The following is an 8765-nucleotide window of genomic DNA, read 5'->3' on the forward strand; positions in this document are numbered from 1 at the left end:
ATAGGAGAAAATTCCATACGTATAATTTCCTGCAAAACTTTTTGTGAAGTTGAATTTGAAGAAAAATAAACAATTAATTTATTTAAAATCATTTTAAAATTTGATACACATTTTTACTATCAATAAATTAGTAGTTAATCTGAAACTAATTTTTATTTTTGTTTTCTTAATTTTTCAACATGAAATCACAAATTAATCTGTAATACACACAAACCCCATTTGTGACGACTAATGAGTGCTTAATTTTCTTCTAATTAAACCCGAACATTATATATATGTGGGCTCGCTCTCTTCATCTCACTCATTATCTTTGTCCTAACATTTTCTACTATCACTTTTCTCTCCTCTGTCTCTAGTAAGTTACCTTTCTTATTGCAATTAATGCGGGTTTTTCCTTTCCTTCTCTCTTAACGATAATATATCTACGTATTAAAATATTGCTTTCTAAGTTGACGAAACTTCCTATGCTTTCTAATTGATTGCTCTCAATTTTTCGATGTTTTTTCCACACGGTGGTGTGGCAATGAAACTAATAATTTCTTATTAATTTGGGATGTCTTTGAACTTGGGACTTCATTACATGCAATTTTAGCTTTTTCTATTATTCTTAAATTTCCCACGCACGTAAGGAGTTCAATGAAATGCTCATAAACAAAGTTAAACCCATAAGTATTGTTGTGCTTTGATTCAAAATTAATAGAAGTTGTCTTTTAAACACTTTTAATTTAATTTAATTTTTTTACTTTTAGTTAATTTAATATTTCGAGATTTTCTTTTTTGCGGTTGATGTGTATTTTTAGAATAACGGATCACTAAAAAAATTATAAAATTGGGGAAATAATTATAGATGAGAAGTAAAGCCCGCTTGATATTAGATTCAATATATATTGAATGCTCAAGTTTGCATATTTAGTTGTTGCTTACCTTACCTCATTCTCTTACTAGGTCTTTGGACCTCCTTTTAAATCGAAACAACAAAGTGATTTCAAATTTAGAGTGATATATTGCTGAAGGAGGCTCTGCATCATAGGTCTTTGGACCTCCTTTTAAATCGAAACAACAAAGTGATTTCAAATTTAGAGTGATATATTGCTGAAGGAGGCTCTGCATCATATTGATATAAACTGGAAAGATATAAGATAAGGTGTACCTTCAAGCATTTCATAAAATTAAAAACATTCACAAGTTAACACATATTATTAGCTTCCATGGTCGTTAATTGAATTCTATCATTTGATATTTAAAAATTTCCATGAATTGCACCTCATCAAGTATGTCTAGTAAACCATTTGAAAATTGGAAACATTCGGCATTTTTCAATTTTTAGCATTTTGAAAGATGATCATGAATGTGTATCTTACATGGAATTGTAATTTTGCAGAAAAATCAAGGTTCCAACTAGCCAAGTTACAATTGTTGATAGAGCAAGTTCTTTCAAACCTTGTAAGTTGTAATCCATTCATCTTGATTGACATGCATCCATCATGAAATGTCTCTTAGGGTCATATTAGCCAATCAAAGGAAAATGTAAATTATTTTTCCTTTCCATGATGTATGGCGATAGCCTATAGTTGTGCGTAATTGTCAAAATATTGTACACATTTTTAATCAAAGTTGCTGGATTTGGATTCCCTACAATCATATTCTCTCTAGAAGTTACTAGATCTAATATTTGAAAATGATGGTCGGAACCCACCAACTTTTGGTGAGAAACAAAAACAACATGACTACTGCTCTTAGAATTAAGATTAGCAAGGGATCCAAGCATTCATATTTAATTTTCATATTTGTCTGAAGATTCAGCAATATTAAATCGGTGTTCAAGTTTCTAATTGAATTAATTATATTTTAGATTATAAGTGTTTTGATTTTCTTATTTGTAGTTGATGAATATGCGGTGCATGTACAAGTTAATTTAATTTTACTACTGCTTAATATTTGTTGGAACTTATTATCCATGAACAAATTATCTGTGGATTTTAATCTGTAAAAAAAGTGCAGCAAATATATTTCTTGTAATTTTTATGAAAAATTCACATAAAACCTACATGATATAAAGAAAATTCTAGTAGTATGATAAAGATGATTAAGTTTTTGTATCCATATGAAAATAAATCACAACTTAGTTTTATAATATCATAAATAAAATCTTAAATATCATTGAGAAATATATTTCTCAAATAGGCTAACATTAATATAATATTAATTTAATTATTCATATAATTAGTCATATTTAATTCATTGAATTAATTTATATAAAAAGATCAAAATAAGTTGGTGGCGGCAATTCGCTTTCTTTCTCCTATGTGTTTGAAAAGGAGATAAAACCATAAATTTGCTAAGCAGTTGCATGCATGCATACAACGCCTTGGACAAAACAAATAATTGATATTTTGGGGAAAGAAAAACATTCAATTTATTAATTACAAAGAGTTTTAAGACGAGTGAAATAAATAACGAATATGGTATTATTTATTATAGCATTTATAACTTTCTAGTTAGCACAATTTGCTAGCTAACCTTGAAATAATTACAAAATTGGGTGATTTTTTTTTTGTTTTTTGTGGACGCTAAACCAACAAACAAGTAACATTTGTTGAATTTAACTTTCGATCCTAACTTTTAAATATTGAATTACTAATTCATTATGTAAGATAAATGTTGTAGCTTAATGATATTTCAAAAGGCTCGAATCTTGTTTAATTAGTTTTACTTTCTTTATATTGTTTATATTAACTTGTCCAAGAGTTTTGTTAGCAAGTGGTGTTAGCTTGCTTGCACCTGCACTAGACTTGTCTCATGGTTGTCAGCTCCATACTATTTAAAAAAAAAACAAACAGAATCATTCCCTTTTATATCTAATTATACAATTTATTGATAGAAGTTTTGAAATATTCCATGCATACTCTTATTTAATAGAATTTAAATAATACAATTTATTATAGAAGTTTTTTGTAGTGTTCCCTCTAGTCTCTAAGAGACAAAATTTTGACATTAGTCTTCTATTATAGGGCCATACTAATTGACATGGCTAGCTTACTAGCTAGTCGATTGGTGCAATTTGTTGTTGAACTTAAAGGAAGGAAATGCATAAACGAAGACGAGCGGCAGAACATACCAATTTCGTTATTCATCTTAGGAAATTTATACAAAAAGACAAAGGTAAAGAATATATAGCATTGATGAAAAGAAAGCAAAACACACTTGTTTGCTGTAACTTGTAAAAAGCTTATACTACAAAAAAAAAGTCAATTTAGTCACCGAATATATCGACCGATTTTTTTCGGTCGCTAATAGCGACATAATTAGCTACCAAATCTAATTTGATTGCAGTTTTTATTTAGAGACTGAATTAGTGACAGAATATTTTTAGTAGCAATTTATCGGTCGCTAATTCTGTTGTTATTCAATTTGTATATTACATATCCTTTAGCAACCGAATAGCCACCAAATTGTATGTAAATTTGCGACTGAATTGGTTTCAGTGGCTAAAGTAGCAACGAAACAATTTCGGTCGCTAAAAACAATACAAAAATTTTATTTATAATAATGGTAGTGACCAAATGAAAATCGGTCGCTAAATGTTAACTTTTAAAAAAAATTTAAGAATATATTTTTTTAAAAAAGAAAGTAAATATAAAAATATATAATATTATTTTTATAATGATAAAAAAATTAATGATAAAAAATAAAAATCACGACCCTCCCAATAAAATTATTTTATTTTTAAAATAATACATATTATATAATTTAAAATAGATAATATACCATAATGTATTTAAAAATGAGAAACATAATGGTATAAAAGAAATTTAAATAATAATTTCTTTAATTGAATCTTTTAAAAAATTTGGACTAATTTGAATAATAATTTATCTATCAAATTTATTTATTTTTCTATTGAGAAATTTATTTCTCTTTTATCATACTTAATATTTTATTTTATTAGATAATATGAAAATACACAATTTATTGTGCTTTCTAATTTTGTTAAGGTAAAAAAACTTTTTTTTTTGTAAATCTTATTTTTTTCAATTATTACTTTAAAAGTTAGACTTAAACATCTAGTTTAGTTGATATAAACGTGTTAGTTCCATCAACTTAAAAATAATTAGTTTATATAAGGATTAATAAGAATTTATCAAACAAATCTAAAATCAATAAAAAAATTAGATGTTTCTTAAAAACAATTATTGTGTTAACTTAACAATAACCATCATAAAATTTTGAAATGCATTTTTTATTTAATTATTCATAAAAAATACTTTTAAATTAAGCATTCGCCAAAAAGATACTTTTAATTATTTTTTTTAATTTTATTAATTCATTGTCATTCTCTCAATTGATTAAAAAATAATAAATTAATGTTCAATTATTTTAATAAATAAAAATTATAAAATAAATTATATATATAAATATACACACCAATAACACGTGAATTATATTACTGATGGAATATTTTTGACAAATTTATATTTGTAAAAAATGTAAGAATTTTTGACAAAAATTGACAATCATATATTAAAAAATATCATCAATAAAATTTTAAATATATATATATATATATATATATATATATATATATATATATATATATATATATAGAGAGAGAGAGAGAGAGAGAGAGAGAGAGAGAGAGGAGGAATCAAATGACTCACAAAGTAACTCTTAGTAAAGTTATTCCGCTCAATAACTCATGGTGTATGTTGAATTTCATCGATCCAATTATTAAATTAAAAGTTATTAATTTTTACTAGTAATTAATATAGAAAAAATTGATTAGCTTTGAAATAAATTATTTGCAAACAATATAGTTGAAAAATTAATTATTTTAAATTATTTAACTAGAATCTTATTGATAATTTACTATATGATCTTGATATTTTTGTATAATTAATATCTAGTTTTAAATTTGATATGAAAATATTATGATATAACTATATAAAATTTTATAAATTAGTATTTTATTAATGGTTGATAATTAGAGAATAAAAACAAGGATAAATGTATTTTTTAAATTTTATATCTTAGATTTAAGATGAATAAATATATTAAGTTAATTAATAATTTATTTAAAATGTTAAAATTTAATTTATAAAAATAATATTTTAAAAGAGAATGGTTATAATAACACCGGTGTAACTTTTACTAAGTATTACACCGCTCAATAACTTTATATTAAATGTGAATTTTATAAATTCAACCGTTATATTGAAAGTTTTTTACTCTTAGATGATATATACAAAATTTTATATTAGTTCAAGATGATTTGATAATTCTTTTTTGTAAAACAAAATTGACGTAATATATACATTTCAAAATATACTAAAATATGAACACTATGATTACCTTCAAGTTGTTGTTCAATTTTAACAAAATTTGATATAAACATATAAAGTGATATGAACTTTCAATCTAACGGTTAGATTTACAAAATTTTACATGTAATATAAAGTTATTGAGGCGGTGTAAATACTTAGTAAAAGTTACACCAGTGTTTATTATAACCCTTCTCATTTTAAAATATATAAATTATTATTTAAACTTTTAAATTTATAATAAATAATTTAAATTGTATCATAATATTAATTTTAAATAGAAATAAGTAGATTGTTAATTATAAAAGTAACTATATATATATATATAAATAAAGATTAATTAAATATAATATAATTATTATTATTAGTAATATAATTATTATATATTTATAACAGTTCAGACACATCGAAATGAGATGGATCTAAAGATAGTATAAGTACTATGAAATTGTATAGTTGAGGATGACTTAAATGAATTAATTTGTACTACCTATATTAATAACATGTATCTGTTTTTCGGTAGCTTATCTCATAAGAACTTCACAGTTAAGCGTGCTTGATTTGGAGTAATATAAGGATGAGTGACTTTCTAAGAAGTTTTCCATATATAAATTGTGCAAGTAAGGACAAAACACACTAAAAAATGAAGTATTGTGAAATATAATTCTTGAGATACCAAATATGAGTAGTTCGTAGTGATACGAACAGCGACCGAATTTGCGACGTCTATAAAATTTAATAAAATAAAAAATAAATATTCAGCGACCGAAATTCTATTTAAAAATAAAAACATACTTAACGATGTCTTATTCGGTGACTAATTTGGTCCCCATATACAACAGCGACCAAAATCATTGCAACCATTTTGAGATCAAAATTTTTGATCGCTAAACAGTGACCTATGATATTTCCGTCGCTATATAGCTTTACGATCAGGATTTTTGTAACTACTTAAATTTAGTCGCTAAGGTGAATAGCGACCGATTTTAGCAATTTAGCAACCGATTGTGGTGGTCGATAAATGTCATATTTTCTGTAGATTACATTGTACTTTATCATTGAAAGAGATGTTGAAATTTTTTTGTACATAAAGGGGAGTGAGGACATGCTCCTTTTCTATAACCTGTTCTCTCATTCTCATTCTCTATTTTCTGTGCTATCTTTTCAGACAATTTTCCTTACAAATGGCACTGTCAAGTTTCCTCCTTATTATGCTTGTTATCATTGCAAGCACTATCCTACAAGTTGTCTCCGCTGACATAGACTCTCATAATTCTCCGGCTTCAGCACCTCATGCAGAAGTGGAGGATGGCATTAACTCTGTATCGGATACTTTTTTCGTAATAGGATTAATATTGCTAATAGGATACGTAACTTTATCATTAATAATTGCAAGGTTGAATGAGCAACTTTTAGGCAATGCATTAGGATAGAAGTGAAGATTTTAAGTCATTTTTTCCAACAATATTGTGCAGTCATTCATTCTTAATAAATAAAATCAGCTAACTAGAGAAGAGTTTAACTTACCATTTACCAAAAAACGTCGAAACACTGCCTTGAAACATTTCTCTCTATACATGTTTTGGGTATGTTGCTATGGCTACTGTGGTCAGCACTCCACTCAAAGACTTGATCAAGCTGCCATTCGAATCCAGGCAGTGTTTGAGATTTCTTGGTAAGTTAAACTTTTCTCTAGTTAGCTGATTTTATTTATTAAGAATGTATAAAATTCAGCTATTCACATGTGTAAAAAAAAAATAACATAAACAATATTAAATAGTGGTATTTTGCAAGGATTTTTGCAAAAGATGAAAACAGGATAGTGGCTACAATCTATCTGCTTTCTTTTTGTTCTTAGTGTTTGAAGAGGAGACGGAACCATAAATTTGGGAGGCAGTTGCATGCATGCACACAACGCCTTAGACAAAACAAATTGTTGATATTTGAGAGAAAGAAAAACACAAATTTATTAATTGTAAAGATTTATTAAAAAAAAAAACTGAAATAAATAACATATATATGATATTATTTCCCATTTCTCATGGCTCTTATAACTTAGTGGTACTTAAGCAGAATGTGTTAGCTAACTTTGAAATAATTACAAAATTGGGTGAGCAAGTGTTTATATTTAGTGGCTAATTATCTCTCCAAAAAAAAATTTCTTAATAAAATATACATGTAAAGGAAAAATAAGAAAGATATATTTGATTATATCAATTAGTTAAATTTATAATTTTACCATTAATTCTAGGCTAAAAATTTATGAAAAAGTCGGTTATCGTAAATAAAATGGATGCTTTTATGCCAAATTTTAATATATTATTATCATGTTTAATATAGATAATTTTTTTTACTTAATATGAAATAATAAAATAATAATTAAAAGCAAATAATAAATTGTTCAGATGTGCTTATTACCGACAGAAAAAAAAGAATGGACCGAGCCATTCATTAAGCATCACGTTTTTTTACATAAAAGCAACGCATTGATAGATGACACTCTCATCCACTACAACACAAAGAGTCTTTAGTAACATTTGAAAAATGTTACTAAAATGCTTTAATAATATATTATCAAATGTTGTATATAGTTCATGTTGCTAAAAACTTTTAATAATATTTTTATACAATTAGGTAATATTTATCAAATGTTATCAAAGTAATATTTTTGTAACACTTTAATGATGTTGCTAAACTTTTGTTAACTTTATAAAATGATAATTAATTTTAATTTTGATATTATTATCAATTATTATATTTTTATGTCTCCTAAATCCCTAGGAGTTCTTCAAGAGAAAATTAAAGACATTCTTAATTAATCACTACTAGTTATATATCTAATATTATAGTTCATTTATCTTAAGTATAACTATATGATTATATATACTCTTTATGAGTCATTCATTTATTTGATGTAGGACTTTAATTATGGGTAACAATTAGAGATGAGAGAAATATACTTTTTTTTACTTGATGTGGGACTTTGATTCTAGAAGCAATTATAGTAACATTTTTCAAGAAAATGTTACAAAATAACTTATGTGATATTTTTTACTCGATATGAGACTTTGATTTTAAAAACAATTGAAAAGAATAATATTGAAATAAAAAATGTTACTCTATCTATAATGACATTTTTCAAAAAAATGTTACAAAATAACCTATTTATTTAATATATAGTAACATTTTAACAAATTTAAGAAAGAAAATATTACTAAAGGGTTAAAATGTAGTAGTGATCTAGCACTCAACTGAACTCACACAAGTAAGTAACAAACAAACAAACAAATATTTTATTCTCATTGCATCACAACGTCCTCATTGGAAGAAACTTCCGTAGATAATACTCCATTTTATTAAATGGGAGAAAATTATGTAGGTATAGTGTCTTGAGAAACTTTCCGTAAGTTTGTTGATTCTGGTATGACTATTGACGGAGTTGTTTCT

At 25.4% G+C, this 8765-nt stretch overlaps 1 long non-coding RNA gene across 1 annotated transcript; it reads left to right on the forward strand.

Moving 5' to 3' along the window:
* LOC109814026 (uncharacterized) lies at positions 1 to 1641 on the forward strand. The gene is made up of 2 exons (XR_002241044.2): positions 1 to 355; positions 1382 to 1641. It is a non-coding gene; the product is annotated as an uncharacterized LOC109814026 (long non-coding RNA).
* Positions 1642 to 8765: the final 7124 nt, after the last annotated feature.

This window comes from Cajanus cajan, chromosome 9 (assembly GCF_000230855.2).
Source record: "Cajanus cajan strain Asha chromosome 9, NIPB_CcT2T_4, whole genome shotgun sequence".
Taxonomy (NCBI): domain Eukaryota; kingdom Viridiplantae; phylum Streptophyta; class Magnoliopsida; order Fabales; family Fabaceae; genus Cajanus; species Cajanus cajan.